The sequence below is a fragment of the Heteronotia binoei genome, chromosome 21 (assembly GCF_032191835.1).
Source record: "Heteronotia binoei isolate CCM8104 ecotype False Entrance Well chromosome 21, APGP_CSIRO_Hbin_v1, whole genome shotgun sequence".
Lineage (NCBI taxonomy): Eukaryota > Metazoa > Chordata > Lepidosauria > Squamata > Gekkonidae > Heteronotia > Heteronotia binoei.
The window spans coordinates 77,138,801-77,155,368 of record NC_083243.1 but is presented as its reverse complement, the minus strand read 5'-3'; positions in this window follow the sequence as shown (position 1 = coordinate 77,155,368).

Below are 16,568 nucleotides of genomic sequence, written 5' to 3'. Positions count from 1 at the left end.
AAAACTAAACCTTCCACCTGTCTTTCTGTTTGGTTGATTTCAGCATTTTCCTCTTATCTTAGCCAGCTTCTGCTATCAGAGCTCCTTTTACAGCCCAGTCTGTCTATCCTGTAGTATAAGGAAAGCATCTGTCTTCATCATCTCCTTCCAGGGGCTACCTATTACTGGAGGAGGCAGTCTTAGCTTCTATTCCTATTTGCCTCTGCACCCGCACCCAACAGTCTCCCTTCACAGCCCTTCTTGCCCATAATGGCTACAGATAAAGCTTTCCTCTTGGTCGTTTTAGCAGGCAGGCTCAGCACAGCTCCCAAACACTTGATGCAAACAGGATGTGTGCATTCAGAAAACTTTCTCAGAGTCTGAGATGGTACAGTTGTTGGCTGGGAATGGAAGTGCTAAGTGCGGACAAGTCAATTTGAATGGTCCTGTCTGGGGAGGAAATTGGCAGGCTCCTTTAGCTGCATGACATCCTTGACCCTGATGGGCATGTATCTGATGTCAATCTCTTTCCTCCCCCTCACTGCCTCATGCACTGTGGAACCAAATCAAGAGTCAGTGATACAGAACCAGAGAACATGCAGAGGACTGACAGCTTTCCCTCATTATTTCTGAGGAAGACACTTAAATTTTCTCTTTTGATTCATTATAACTTATTTGTTATCATTATAACTCACTCATTGTATAATTCATTCATGCATAGGGTCTGTTCAGGTTGGGCTTTGAATTATTATCCAGTTCCAAATGCTCCCTCTGTACTAATTTCCCAGCCATCTGTTAGAATGCCATCCCATCCTGCAGTTCTCTTCAGCAATATTCTAAGCTGCAGGACCACTTCCAGGAACAATAAATGCCTCTTCTAGCCTTGTTTGCATCTTGCACATTGCCAAAATAAGATCTTCCTTTCAAAAGGACCTCCACACCAGATTTAAGGCAGGGATGTTGCAAAGGATAGTCAACTAATGGTGTTTCACAGAGCTGGGAGGTACATTGGCTGTCAGGCATAGATGACATCAAGTCACCTCCAAAGTCTTACTCCATGACCTAAATCTGTAGATATTCTGAAGAGATGTTGTAAGGATTATTATCCCATGTTCCTGTAGTTGACATCCATTGCTTCTTGTTCTGCTGTTACTGGAAAAGTTAATTACTCTTTTTAAAGTTATTTTTGAAAAGACTTGACATTGTAGCCTCACCTCTTAATTTTCTTTCTCAGGCCAGTGGTTTGCAAACTTTGTACCTTCAGAGAACTTTCCCTGCATCATCTTTTCTGCTGAGGAATCCCAACAGCAATGAAGAGAAAATTTATTTTTATTTATTTATTTTTTAAAATCATATTTATATCCCGGCGTCCCCCCGGTGGGCTCAGGGCGACTAACAACAGTTAAAACACACAAGAGTAAATTTTTACAGTAAAATAATAAAAATCATTAAAACATCTTAACATCTCAACATAAATGCCCCTTCTAGCCTTGTTTGCATCTTGCACATCGCCATATCACTGACTCTTGATTTGGTTGGCCACAGGCAAAAGAAAATGTAGAAAAACAGATGCAAGGTGAAATGATATTTATTAAGTTCTTGTGGATCCCTATGTGTTTCGCAATTCACTTCTTCAGGGAATCATTTCTAAAGTTACTGGTCAAGGTGGAAAGTGAATAACTTTGGAAACAATCCCCTGAAGAAGCAAATTGTGAAATGCCTAGGGATCCACAAGAATTTAAGAAATATTATTTCATCTTGTACCTGTTTTTCTACATTTTTTCTGCTGAGGAATCCTACATATCTCCCATGGAACTTTTGTATGTTAAGGAAGATTCAAAAGTACATTCTGAGGGCCAAACTGCATACAGCATCAGAGATCCATGATCAGATTTCGTCATCTGAAAAAGCATCAGCAGAGAGAGTTGGGATGGGGCCACATCATTTGGGAAGTAGGTTAATTCTCCCCTCCAGTTGTCTTTTCTTTAACTGGAAATCCTTCCCTGGGTTGGATTTTAAGAAGAGTAGAAAAAGACAATTTGCCATATTTTGCCTATCTTTGTCAAGTCCTCAGACCCCCAGGCACATCAAACAGACAACTGGTGTAATATTGAACCTTGATAACTGTATTAGGCATGGCAGGTCTTGCAAAGACTGGCGGGACCAGTTTTTGGCTCCTTTATATACATTCAATGTAACCATCATAATTTCAAAGGGAAAGCGGGAAGCTCAGGTGGGAAATATACGTGAGAAGCTCCTTGGCCCATCCCCTCCCAGGTGCATCTAGCCCAGACAGTCAACCTTGGTCTCTTAGGCAACCGCCAGGCCGGTGGAGTCATCTTCTGATAATTTGTTGCAAAGAGATAGTGGCAAGCAAAGCGAAAGAGCAAGGGAATATCAGAACAGCAATGTGCAGGAATTCATGGCAAGACACTTGACAATCTTCCTCCCACACACACACTTTCCAATCAAAGAATCAACATGGAGGGGGACCAGATTCATAAAGGAGGGGCATCTGCTTTTTGCTGCTGACCTGTGGTAGAAAGTGTCATCAAGTTGCAACTGATTTATGAGACACGATATGTTTTTCCAGGCATGTGACACACAGAGGTGGTTTGCCATTGACTGCCTCTGTATAGCATACAGTTGCCAACCTCTAGGTAGTATCTGGAGATTTCCTGTAACATTTGATCTCCAGCTAATCAAGATCAGTTCTCCTGGAGAAAATGGCTGCTTTAGAGCCAACTATATGGCAGTATACCATGCTGAGGTCCCTCCCCATCCCTGCCTTTCTCAGGCTCCACCCCCAAAATCTCCAGGTATTTCCCAACCCAGAGCTGGCAACCCTAGTGTAGCAATTCTGGACTTTCTTGATAGCAATTCTGGACTTCCATCCAAGTACTAACCATGGGTGACCCTGCTTAGCTTCCAAGATATGATGAGAACGGGCTAGTCTAGGTCAGGGGACCACTGACTTATGCAACTGGAACTCCAAAGATAACCAGGATCACATGTCATTTGGTCTTAGCTGCACAGTTTTGTGAATCCTCTCCACTGCTCTGCATGAACTGCAAGTGTGACTTTGAACCTACCACTCTTGTTGGCAGGGAAAGATCAGTAATGGTGGGAAAGTGGACTTTTAGGGGTATCTTTTTTTTCTTTTACTAATCTTCCCAGTGTAAGTTTTCAAGGAATCCAAGGGTTCTGTGGAACACAATTCAAAAACCACTGCTGTGGGTGGAACACTGCTCATGCCATCAGCCTTTTCTCATGTGATTTCTCCTCTAGCTACTTTATCGTCTTGGTAGCTCTCATACACTGCTTCAAATGACTAGAAATAAATATTTACTCAAAACGCAGGCCTTGAATCCCCTGCAGAATTTTCAGCAGAGTGCCAGAGAAATCAACAAATCAAGCAAACCACAGAGGCTTTTCATTCAGCACTCTCAAGACTATCAATTTCAACATCTCCAGAGAAAATACAGCTGGGATAAATTTCCAAAGCATAGTGGAGTGCTGATGTCAGCATTCTCCCTGACGTAAACAAGTGTGGTATGGTTAAGCCCTGAACAGCTTAAAGAGGCTGTGGTCCGTCCCCTCCTAAAAAAACCATCTTTAGACCCGGCCCAATTGGCACGCTATAGGCCGGTCTCAAATTTGCCCTTTCTGGGCAAACTTATTGAGAGGGCAGTGGCGAGGCAGCTACAGACTTTCCTGGAGGACGCTTCCATCCTTGATCCACTTCAGTCCGGCTTTCGCCCAGGCCATGGGATGGAGACGGTGTTGGTTGCCCTGGTAGATGACCTTCAACGGCATCTGGATCGGGGTGGCTCAGCAGTGCTGATGTTGTTGGACCTATCGGCGGCGTTCGATACGGTCGACCATCGGTTACTGACTTGCTGCCTCGCCGACGCGGGGATTCAGGGGCTGGCCTTGCAGTGGCTTTCCTCTTTCCTTGAAGGTCGGGGACAAAGGGTCGCGATTGGGGGGGAGCTATCCCAGAGGCACACACTTAACTGTGGAGTGCCCCAGGGAGCGGTTCTCTCCCCGATGTTATTTAGCATCTATATGTGACCTCTTGCCCAGATTGCCCGAAGGTATGGGCTGGGGTGTCACCAGTATGCTGATGACACCCAGCTCTATCTACTTATGGACGGCCAACCGGTCTGCGCCCTAGAAAATCTGGATCGGACACTACAGGCCGTGGCTGAGTGGCTCAGACTGAGTGGACTGAGACTGAATCCTGCGAAGACAGAGGTCCTTTGTTTGGGTCGTCGAGGACCGGGGGGGGGGAATCCCTCTGCCAGCTTTTGACGGTGCGCCGCTGATGGCAGCGGACAGGGTCAAGAGCCTGGGGGTGCTACTGGAGCCGTCCCTAAAGATGGAGGCTCAGATAGCAACCACTGCCAAGTCCGCGTTTTTTCATCTTAGACGGGCAAGGCAGTTGGCCCCCTTCCTGGACCGCGACGACCTAGCAACAGTGATCCACGCTACGGTCACCTCGAGGTTGGATTACTGCAATGCCCTCTACATGGGGCTGCCCCTGTGCCGGACCCGGAAACTGCAGCTGGTGCAGAATGCCGCGGCCCGGCTGTTATTGGGCCTCCCAAGGTGGGGGCACATTCGGCCAGGTCTCCAGGCTCTGCACTGGCTCCCAATAACATACCGAGTCCGGTACAAGGTGCTGGTCATTACCTTTAAAGCCCTATATGGCCTGGGACCTGCCTACCTGAAGGACTGTCTCTCCCCACACGTTCCCCAGAGAGTACTGAGGTCTGGGACTCAAAACCTTCTCACCATCCCCGGGCCTAAGGAAGTCCGTCTCAAGAAAACCAGAGACAGGGCCTTTTCCACAATGGCCCCTACATGGTGGAACCAGCTGCCGGAAGAGGTGAGGGCCCTGCGGGACCTTGCTCAGTTCCGCAGGGCCTGTAAGACAACCCTCTTCCGGTTAGCCTACGCCTGACTGGGAAATAAATGTAGCTTATTAGACTTCTGTGACTCATATGGTATAGATTTAATGTTAAAATTTTAAGGTTTTTAGGTTTTTAAATGTTTTAACTTTTAAATGTAATAATTTTGAACTCTGTTTTACTGTTTTATTGTTTGCTGTGAGCCGCCCTGAGCCATTTTGTGGGAAGGGCGGGATATAAGTTATAGAATAAATAAATGCTGCAGGTCTGGAAAGCAGATAGGAGGTCGGTTTATCGAATGCAAACCAGTCTTGAAGGCTTCAGCATTGCTGAGCAAGACACAGGATTTCTTGTATTCCCCAATAAGGGGCAGCAAGAAGATCCATATTTCTGCCACTAGAAAACTTCTAACCTCTAAGTGTGAAAGGGGCCATTATCACTAGTGTGTCTGACATATTTTTTACAGATCACCCACATTCTGCCCCAAGAAAAGTGGGATGCTGTGACTTTTAAACAGTGTGCAAGTTAACAACTTCATGCTTATGATGGTCTTGTCCTTCGGTTATATGCATTTCTTTGCTTCGTTTATACCCCACCTTTCTCCCCGATGGGGACTCAAAACAGCTTACATCATTCTCCTCTCCTTCATTTTATCCTGACAACAGCCCTGTGAGGTAGTATAGGCTGAGGAGGGTATGACTGACCCCAGGTCACCCAGCGAGCTTCCATGGCACAGTGGAGATTTGAACCTGAGCCTTCCTGATCTGAATTCAATACTCTAGTGACTAGACCACACTTTTAGAAATGTGTTAAAAGTGTTGTTTTTTATGGTCCTGGGATGAAGATGCATCTGGCTCTGATAGGGATGGGTACAGCCTTATGGAAACCTTCTTGTCACAGCAAAACTTCTTGTCCCTCAAAACTAGGACTGATTCCCCACTAGGCTTGTTCCAGCATCGGAGCTCTTTCCCCCCTGATGCTTCCATCCAATTTCGCACAAGCTGCCCTGGAGCTGTGACTTGCCTCACCTCTTTCCTGCAGCAAGCAGAAACCAGTTTTCAGAGGATCTTGCTTGCCATGGGAAAGAGGTGGGGCAAGTTGCAGCCCTGGGGCAGCTTGTGCGAATCAGATAGAAGCGTCAAGGGAAAAAGAGCTCCAGTGCCAGAACAAGCCTAGTGGGGAATCAGTTTGGAAGTCAAATGAGATGCTGCACACTGTCATAAGAAAGTGCTGTTTTCAATGGCTGAAATGGACAAATTAACTGGATTTGCTGCAAAATAGAAATGGGGACAGCGATAAACTGCTAAAGACATATCTGTATGTTGGAAAATTCATTGTTCACATATTTCTATTAGAGGAGCATCCATTTTCTGTTTGGTAATAAATGGGTTTAAGAAACTTATTAATGAAGGTTGTGTGAATGAAGTGCATTTGTTTGTTTTGGCTTCATTTGGCCTCTGCTTGGCAGGAGAAGGGGCAAGGAGAGCTGACCACCTGCAGCCTAGCCTGGTGGCTACTCACGCCCTTGAACACATACACAAAACTATATGCCATTGCTCCATTGAGATCAAGATTGTCTAATCAGACTGACAGAGGCTGGGTTCTTAGCATGAACCAGAATATGGTATGTCTTTGCAGTCAGAATAAAACTTCACAGTACACAAAATTCCCCAATAAAGAATCAGTAGATTCTTGGGGTTTGTTCCATAGTAATACATTCTTCCCTGTATCCCAATATGGCTTCTGAAATTAACCAAGCATGCCCCCACTCTTGTAACTCTGTCTTGTCTTTTTTCTTTGCTGCTTCCCACAGTATTATGTTCAGGGCTTCCATGCTTTTCTCCAGTCTTTCTAAAACCTGGTTTTCTCTGCTGTTTTGGGAAAGCCTGGATGGCTGCCATATGGGAGAGAGAGTTCTAGATTTTCCTGGTTCTACCCACATGGCACCCATTTTCTCCTGCCATTTGGGGAGCTTTTTGGTGTGTGTGCTTTTTAAATCAGCAGCTGAACAGTTACATTGATATAGTAATATTAATAAGTGTGACATGATTTCTGAATTCCCAGCTTTCATTTTTTTAAAAATTGTTTTAGAGCCATATATTGTGGAGATATGAGGGGGAAAGCATCTCTCAGGAATGAAAGTAGCTAAAGACTTGCATAAAAAAAATAAAACCTGGAGATTCAGTGAACCTATTACAAATATTGATGTAATGTTCTTTTAAATTGAAAAGGCCTTGGTGAGGAGACAGAGGAACGACAGGAAAACCTGCAATGTGAAAACAGTGTTGTTGTTGCACTGCATTGTCTTCTTGTGCACATGCCTATCTCCTTGTGGAAAACACCAGAGTAACTGTGGGCTTTATGGTAGAGTGGACATTTGAACTCTGGTCTTGTTGTTTGCTCCTTGAATCAAGTAGTGGTTTGGTGGGGGGAATGGATCTCAGGGAACGTCCCAGCCCCAGCCACTGAATACCAAGAGCAGTGGGGTGGTGTACTTACTGAACTGCATTGGGATGTGATGACAAGGTCACTGAGGCCATGGCTGCAGCAATCTGTAGGTGTCAGGTACCTGCCCATTCTGTCCATTGCAGATCCTCCCTCCTGCAGGCAGCAGAAGAAAAATGGGGAAAACAACACTGCTGTTTTCACCTGGAAGTCTTGTCACTGCCTCCTATGATGCTCTAGGAATTAAACTAATCTTCGTCTTGAGGGGAATCCCTAGAGTGCCATAGGTGTAGTGATGTCACCTTTGTGTGAAGACCTGGATGTCAAACATTCTCCTGTCAAGCCCCTCACCTATACAACATGGATGCAGGCCTGGCATCCCTAGAAAGAGCACAGTTAAGTGGCTATAGAGCAAAGTTTGAGTCCAGTGGCACCTTTAAGACCAACAAAGTTTTATTCAGGGTGTGAGCTTTCACGTGCACACATGTTTCCTCAGATAGAACAGCTAGTTAAACCTGGTATGAGCATGGAGTGATAATATCTCTTGCAGTTGCAGGATTCCACTAGCCACTTAGTAGCAGTGCACCTGCGCAGTGCGGCACTGTGGCCCTGGTATATGAGCATATCAAGGTGCCTTATACTGAATCAATCAGTACTGCCTACTCAGACCAGCAGTGTCTCAGGGTCTCTTCAGGGTCTCAGGCAGAGGTCTTTCACATCACCTACTGCTTGGTCCTTTAAAGGACATGCTGAGAATTGAACCTTAGACCTTCTGCATGCCAAGTAGATGCTTTACCACTGAGCCATTTTAACGCTCTCACACCATGACCCCTCCTTATGTGAGAGATGCTGCCTTCACCTCCCCTTTAGTGCCACTTGGGGTAGGGTAGGGATATTCCCTGCAGCCATATGATGAGCCATCGCTGTTCTAACACCTATATCATGCTGGTTCTCTATTTCACTGCCCTATCTTAGGGCAAGTGAAGGTGTCAGCTTTCCATGGAGCTCATGCAACACTATAAAAGAGCACATCAGTAAGAAGATATATGTTCTTTCACTAGGATGTGAAAAAGAAACTCTTCATAATCACATAAGACCTCTAACCAGGCATAATATGTATGAAAATCTTTCTGGTTTAAAAAGGCACAAATCCCATTCACTGGATAGCAAAAAGATTGTTATTGTTGTTATTATAGAGCATCTCAATGTAGTTGTTATTCAGAAGAGTGGCAGACATAAGGAGTTATACAATCTAACTGTTGTTATTGAAGAAGATAACAGAGGGAAGGGAAAAAGAATGGGAAAGAAATGGGGAAGAAACAAGGCTGATGGGCTGAATATATCGTTTAGTTACACATTCTAGGGCTTAACAAGATGAGATAATTGAAATACGTTATTGGATCTTCTGATGCCTTTAAGCACCTGGGTTTGGAGAGGAAGATCAGAATTGGACGGAGTTCATAATGTTGGGATGGGGAGAATTACCTTCTCCTGAACACATGAAGCATACTGAATTAGACCCTTGGTCAATCAAAGTCAGTATTATCTATTCAGACCAGCAGGGTCTCCAGGGTCTCAGGCTGGGGTCCTTCACATCACCTCCTACCTGACTCTTTTAACTGGAGATGCTGGGGACTGAACTTGATACCTTCAGCATACCAAGCAGATGTTTTGCCAGTGAGCCACAACACCCCTCCTTTTGTACCATGTCTAAGATAGAAATTGCTCCCCTTGAGCAGCTATTAGCTCTGGGAAGGAAAAAAGATGGCTTGTGTGTCTTTTTTCTCCCTTTTCTACAGCTAATAGCAATATGTGATTTCACTCTGGGTCAGACCATAGAAGGTTAACTCTCTCCCCTCTTTTGACCCCAATTCAAATATCTCCACTGTGGCTGCTTTTGAATGTCATTAAAAATTATAGGAGATCTTCGGTGCCCTCTAGATTAGTCCATAGATACTATTTAAGTTGTGGTTGTAGATCAAGAGGAATAGAAGAACAGAGATGGCTTCTTCTACAAGCAGCTACTAGAAATCCTTTTGATTGTCTATAAATCACATTTACATTAATAGTGTAGGCAGTGTTGTTGGCTTATTTGTTTTCAACTACATTAATAAATGCTTCCTTCTAGTCCTTCAGAGGAATCGCTTTGTTTCCACTCTCGAGGCCTTTCTTGTGGTCTTCCCACACTGCAGGTTATCTTTGTGCTTACTGAGCATTAAAAACCTGTCAACAAGATGCAAAGCCACATATTTAAATATAGAAGTCCCAAAAGGCTAATTCAGCAGTTCTGAAAAGGCACTGTAGCAGCCAGAAAAGGGGGGGGGGTGGAGACTCTCTCTCCAAGTTCAGATGAATAGACAGCAGACCAAGAGGTTCTTGAAGACCCCAGCCCACACAGCATAGAGAAGAGCTTGCATTCCATTCCCAGAAGCCTTGGAAAAGCAGCATTTGCTTAGCATTTTGAAATAAAATTATTATTTACCCATTTTGCTTTATGGCCTATTGTTCAATGCTGACCAGTAAAATAGCTTCATTCTGTAATTTCATGGATAGGGTAAGGAAGTCTAAGGAAAGAGCTGACTAACAGGTAACTGATCTTCTCTGAGTAGCCCTGTAGTCCCACTGCCTTACCAAAGAACACTCACTTGTCTCAATACAAGACCACATGAGAAAGCATGATTAGATAATGAGGTAACTACAATGATGGATGTAAGATCATGGTGTGGGTCAGTGGTAGCTGATGAAACAGAGGGACATGTCATTTTGCACTGTTACAGTGCCATTGAATTGAACTTACTAACTGGAACACTGGAAGTAGACCTGGCATCTGGAACAGATACGGAAACAAGAAGTCTGCATGTGTGCATGAGGTTTGATTGATTTGATTTTTAGCCCACCCTTCCCACAAACGGGCTCAGGGCGGGGTACAACATAACCATAAAATATACATATATGTAATTTTTAAAACTATCAAAATTTAAAGCCACAATCTAAGATACAAAGATGGCGACCAAAATTAACTTCATATATTCTAATCGTTCCGGTAAAACATAACTTGAGAGAAAGAAAGCACACCAGAATCTTTGTTGGTACTCACTGAAGTGGCTGGAAGGACCAATACTGAACCAGTATGTTTTGCCATAGTCACTGTGTGGAACTCCTTGGGCTGACCCAGCATGTCAGCTAGGAATGTTTTTTCTTTCACAACATGTCCAAAAACTAAGAGCAATCACAGTGTAAGTGTTTGGTGAATTTTAGCCAATACAGATGTGAGTCTAGATGTATGATCCTGTCCCACACAGATTACGTAATGGCCATGCCCATCCATGGTACAGACTTCCCCAGTCAATTACAATACTTTTTTTAAAAGATACCTAGTGCGCTCTGGAGTCAAGGAAAATGTTGACTGTGAAGTACCCAGCCAATAAGAAATACAGCAATACTTAACTAAGCTAAGCACTAGAAAATAAGAATCCCTATCTAAAAAAAGGGAAGTACATAGTAAAGCTTGCCATGAACAAAAATGCACTAAGTTCTGACTTACTTAGAACAGTGCATTTTTGTTCATGGCAAGCTTTACTATGTACTTCCCTCTTTTTAGATAGGGATTCTTATTTTCTTTACACCTTTGTTGTTAGCCAAAATACAAGAATATGGGGAGTTGGCGGGACTTTGTATTAATAGAGAAAAATCAAAAATTCTGTGTAAAAATATGCAGATGAATAAGCAACAAGAACTACAGAGACTAACGGACTGTGAAGTCACTTCTAAGGTAAAGTACCTAGGGGTAGAGATTACAATGAAAAATATTGACTTGTTTAAAAATAACTATGAGAAGTTGTGGCGTAAAATGGATGAAGACATGCTAAAATGGAACAAGCTTAAGTTGTCATTGCTGGGTAGAATAGCTGCAATTAAAATGAATATCTTACCAAGAATAATGTATTTGTTTCAAACTATTCCTATTGTGAAGGATGGCAAACAATTTGATAAATGGCGAAGGAAAATCTCAGAATTTGTGCGGGCTGGGAAGAAACCAAGGATTAAAATGAAAATTTTGACTGATGCAAAAGAGAGAGGTGGATTTCAACTACCAGATTTAAAATTATATCATGAAGCAGTTTGTTTAGTGTGGATGAAAGAATGGATAATGTAGTTAAATAAAACACTTTTGGTGCTGGAAGGTCATGGAAATAAATTTGGCTGGCACGTGTATTTGTATTATGGAAAAAAGAAGATGGACGGTTTTTTCTCTCACCATTATATAAGAAGTAATTTACTAAATACATGGATGAAATACAAGAAATATGGAGATGAGAGAAGACCGTTATGGATAGTGCCAGCTGAAGTAATAAAAATGGCTGAGATAGGTGAAGAAAAGTGGTTGTCATATAATCAATTATTAAAAATACAAAGTGGCAAAATAGAACTGAAAACTGGTGAAGAGTTGAATCATAAATATGATTGGTTCCAAATGCAACAAATAAAGAGCTTGGTGGAGAATGATATTAAAACTGAAGGAATAAGGAAAGAGCAAACAGAAATGGAAAAAGTTCTGCTTGGAGACAATGATAAATTAATTTCAAAAGTATATAAATTGCTTCTACAATGGTCTACAGAAAATGAAGTAGTGAAATCTCAAATGATCAAATGGGCAATTAATGTAAATAAAGAAATACAGATGGAAACTTGGGAATATTTGTGGAAGAACTCTATGAAACTTTCAACATGTCAAAGTATTAAAGAAAATTGTTTTAAGATGATGTATAGATGGTATATGACTCCTAAAAAATTAGCAAAGATGAATAACAAGATGCCAGACAGATGTTGGAAATGTAAAAAGCATGAAGGTTTTTTCTACCACATGTGGTGGACTTGTGAAAGAGCAAAACAGTATTGGCAAATGATTCAACAAGAAATTTCTAGGATATTGGGATATGAAGTAATGAAAGTTGTAAAGACTTTCTTATTGGGATTACAAATGGAAAAATTTCCAAAAGAAGATAGAACTTTAATCTGGTACTTGCTTTCAGCTGCTAGGACATTGTATGCGCAGTTGTGGAAGCAAGAAAAAAATACCAGAGAAATGGGATTGGATTATAAAAGTTATGACATGGAGTGAAATGGACAAATTAACAAGAATATTAAGAGACTATGATTTAGAAGTTTTTAAGACGGAGTGGAAAAAGTTTAGAAGATATATAGAAAAAGAGTGGAAAATAAAAGGACATTGGACAATTTTTGATAATAATTAAGTTTTAAAAAGAAGAAGAATATATATTCTTGTTTTAATAGTTAAGAGTACCTTTATTTTTTTTTAAGTACATAACACTGGTGGGGGTCAAGTAACGGGGGGAGGGGTGGGTGGAAAGTAATATATGGGGTAGATAAAAGAAATTTTTAAAGATGTAAGATATAGATTTATTACCATATGTTACTAATAAAATTGTTTTACCACACAAAAAAATGCACTAAGTTCTGAGTTCTTGCTGCTGTTGTGATAGTCAAAAGATGCGTGTTCCTCCCTTCTTTTTATGACATGCACAGATGCACACATCTCCTCTGCAGAGGAGCATCAGAACTGTATAATGTTCTTGGAGTGGGTCTGGGTCTGTGCAGGGCAGGCAAAGAACTGGAAACAAGAAAAAGCGATATGTCCAAGGTCACTCAGAAGGTGGATAGATGTACATTCAGAATCAAGGTCAATTTTCTGTCCGCTAGACCACAACCGCTCCCAGAGGTCCTTGGGTGCTAAAGATAGGATCCCAGGCTCTTGCAAGCAAGCATATAAACAAAGTCTTTTGTGACCTAGTCTTCCTGTCAACATTTGCCAAGTAATTGACTTTTTTTGTGGGGGAGAGTAGAATTCAGCCCTCTTCTTCTATTATAGGACACTTACAGTTTGCTCATCACAGTATCAGGAACCTCTAGATCAGGCCATGCTGGCTGGGGCTGATGGGAGTTGTAGGAAAAAACATCTGGAGAGCTACCGTTGGCCACCCCTGCTCTAGATGATAAGCATCTGCACTAAATTATGTCAGATGGAATCCTTGCCGGGCAGCAGCTTGCAGTAGAACTCCCTGGCCACTTTGATTTATTGCTCAGTGGTTCCTGATACTCTGATTGTTTTGAAGTGGGTTTTGTTTGGGGCAGTGGTCCCTGATATGCTGATGGTTTTGATTTGTGTTTGTTTTCTAGGACAATGTATAATGCAGAGCTGGTTACAAAACAGAAGAGCAAAATCTCTCCCTCTGACACCATCTACCTGCACCCAACCTTCCCTCTTCAGTTCCCACGAATGCCACTCACAGCAGACGACATTTGCTTATTTGGGAGTCGGTTGTGTCCTGAAATTGTCTGTTGAGCTCTGACAGCATCTTCTGTGCCAAAGACAGAAAAACCTATTTAAAAAAGCAACCTACAGTGGGAGAAATGAAACACCAATGCTTTTATTTTTATACCTAACACGCACGCACACACACCCCAATATATTGTGGGATGTGCCCAGCTAAGATGCACTTTATGTTATTTAATAACTAATTTTATTTCAAACTTGGATTTGCTTGTAGTCATTTACCTCTCCCCACCCCCCTTATAATAGTCAATGGGTATATTGCCGCTGCCAAAGCAGAACAGGCTTTACACAGTTGCATCATGCTTGAGCCTATGGTTGACCAATCAGAGACAATAAAGAAAAGGCAATTGTCTCCTGAGTAATAAAGGTGGCAGAAGCGATAGTGGTCTAATGCAGGGCAGTTATATTGTAGCTTTGTATGAGGGTGCCAGGATGATGAGAAGTGACCAGCAGTAATGTAAGGTGTTTGCAATTTGTGTCTCTTTAGCAGCTTTTCTTTTTAACTTTCCTAGTTTTGGAAGCTGTGATTGTCATTAATATCGTAGAATCAAATGTAGGAAACAACACTTTTAAATGGGAATGAAAATATCTACCTTCCCAAGCATTGAATTAAGATAAGGCAATGGTCACATGTATGAAGTGAATAGGCAGTTTAACAGCCATTGCTGAGACCAAAACAGCTTTGACACGAGGCCTCTCTCAAATTGAAGGAAAGAAGAAACTGACCAGGTCAGAGTGATTTTGACACCTCCTGATAGCATCCAGAAGTTCTAGATTGACCAGATAGGTTATTCACGATGATATGACACTTCGGGTCTTTTTTTATTTCTCCTGCTGGCCTGCAGTATTCTACATCCCTTGGAAACAGGCAGTGTAGCCAGCAAGTTTGAACTGATTTGTGGCAAAGTATTAACCCCGTGCTTCAAGAGCCACTAACAATTAAGGATGCAAACGTGCAATGAAAGGTGTGAGCATGAAAAAGCCAGCAGTAATTATTTCAAGCATCAGTGCCAAAAGTTTACCCACTGTGCCTTGGCTCTCCAAAAGCACAATCCAGCTGCAGAAAGTCAAGTTTCATTTATTTCAATGGGAAAGTTAAGCTTCAATTCAGTTCCACTCTCCCACTGAAAACCGTGAGAAGGGTGCCAAAAATGTTTTCTTAAACAAATCAGAGCCCTTTCATTTGCTTTCTGCTATAAGACAGTTGCAACCTGACAGCACTTACAGATGTGACTTGCTTTCTAGCATTTGAACATCAGCATGCACTGCAGGCCTATTTTCTCCACAATAATAAGAACTAGAAACTTGTGTAACACATGAAGCTGAGATTCTCCACTTCCCTGGGCTGTTTTCTTCTCACTTTGCTAGAGTGGTGGAAAGCAAAATAAAGAGGCTGTAGTAGACTTATTGCCACATGGAGAACCAAGAAGGTGGGTGCTAAGTTGGGGTTAAATAGACAAATGGAGCTATTCAATTCAGTGATCACTCGGGGCCTCTTCTGGAGCAGGAGCCATCTTTTGTGCTGTCTTAGGGTACCTCCTGGCTGAAGCCACATACAGAATGCAGTCCTAATTGGCTTTTTGGACAGTCGCTGAAAGTTCAGTGTGTGGGTGAGCTTTAACATGGCCTCCTCTGTGTGGAAAATCTGAACCTGAAGTCATGCAGCACAGGTAACAACACTGCTGCTCTAAAGGGGCCACAAGTGCTTGAGTGCTGCATTAATTTTGATGCATTGAAGTCGCTCCCATTAAGTTTTGCATTTGAACATCTGTATTCTTTCTCATGTGTTCACAGTCAACATCATAAAATAACATGTAATGAAAAATGAAAGTTCTCCCTGCTCAGTTAGGCTTCTCACCCATGGGAGGCTGTGTTCAAATAACATTAGAGGCCTGTAACACAAATTTTGGCTGACTCTTTAAAACAATGAGAAGTTCAGCCCTCCTCCCTACTGAGCAGGAGTCACCAGACCCTTTGCCTCACCAGTCTGTCTCCTACTTTCAATTCTGTCATCAAGCTGGTCTTCTTAGCTTTCTCTGTCCCTTCATTCTTCAGGATTTCCTGCCCTTATTTTCTAGGCCTACCTCCTTCTCTTGACCTGCTTAAGCCCCTGCCTCCTCTTTTCCATAGACCCCTGTTCCTGTTGCCTCCCCAGGCTTTTCTGCTTGCCCCTGAGCCTTTGTAGGTTCAGATCAGATTGACTAAAGTCAGCCAGGAGCTTTGTCACCACAAACTTCCAAAATACATTATAATATAAGATGTTCTCCCTGCAAAACTGAAGAAAGAGAATTAACTTGTAATGAATTCATCACATCAGGAATTAATGCACGTGCAGCCATACTGTAGTCCTGAATCCAATATAGTAGTTCCATTAGTATTCCCCCCTACAGAATTTCAATTGTGATAATTTCGCATTAAAGCAAATGGCTGCCATTTTAGGAAATTGATGCATTGAGTGAATGCTAGATTGTTTGTAGGAAAATGCTACATTTGATTCTGATGGAATCACACAGGAAACTAGGTGGTGGACCCAGCAATCACCTAGAACATACAAATGCATGTACCTGTTGAGCTTATAAAGAATGGAAGCACAATACAGATTCTCATTCACTGTATGGATCACAAAGCTAATGTGTCTGTGTGTAGAGAATTACACAAAGACTTCTATGCAGGCTGCTGATAGTTGAAAGTCCTGCTTTTATAATAGAGTCATTGCTTTATAAGCCACATCTTCCCCTGCCTTTTGCCAGAATAAAGAGAGACCAATGCCAGCAATCCATCGCAGCATAATAATGTGTTATGAGAATACATACCTTTAATGCATGGGAGCTCCATGTCCCTTATCTCCATTTACGCACCCCCCACAGAGAGGGCAA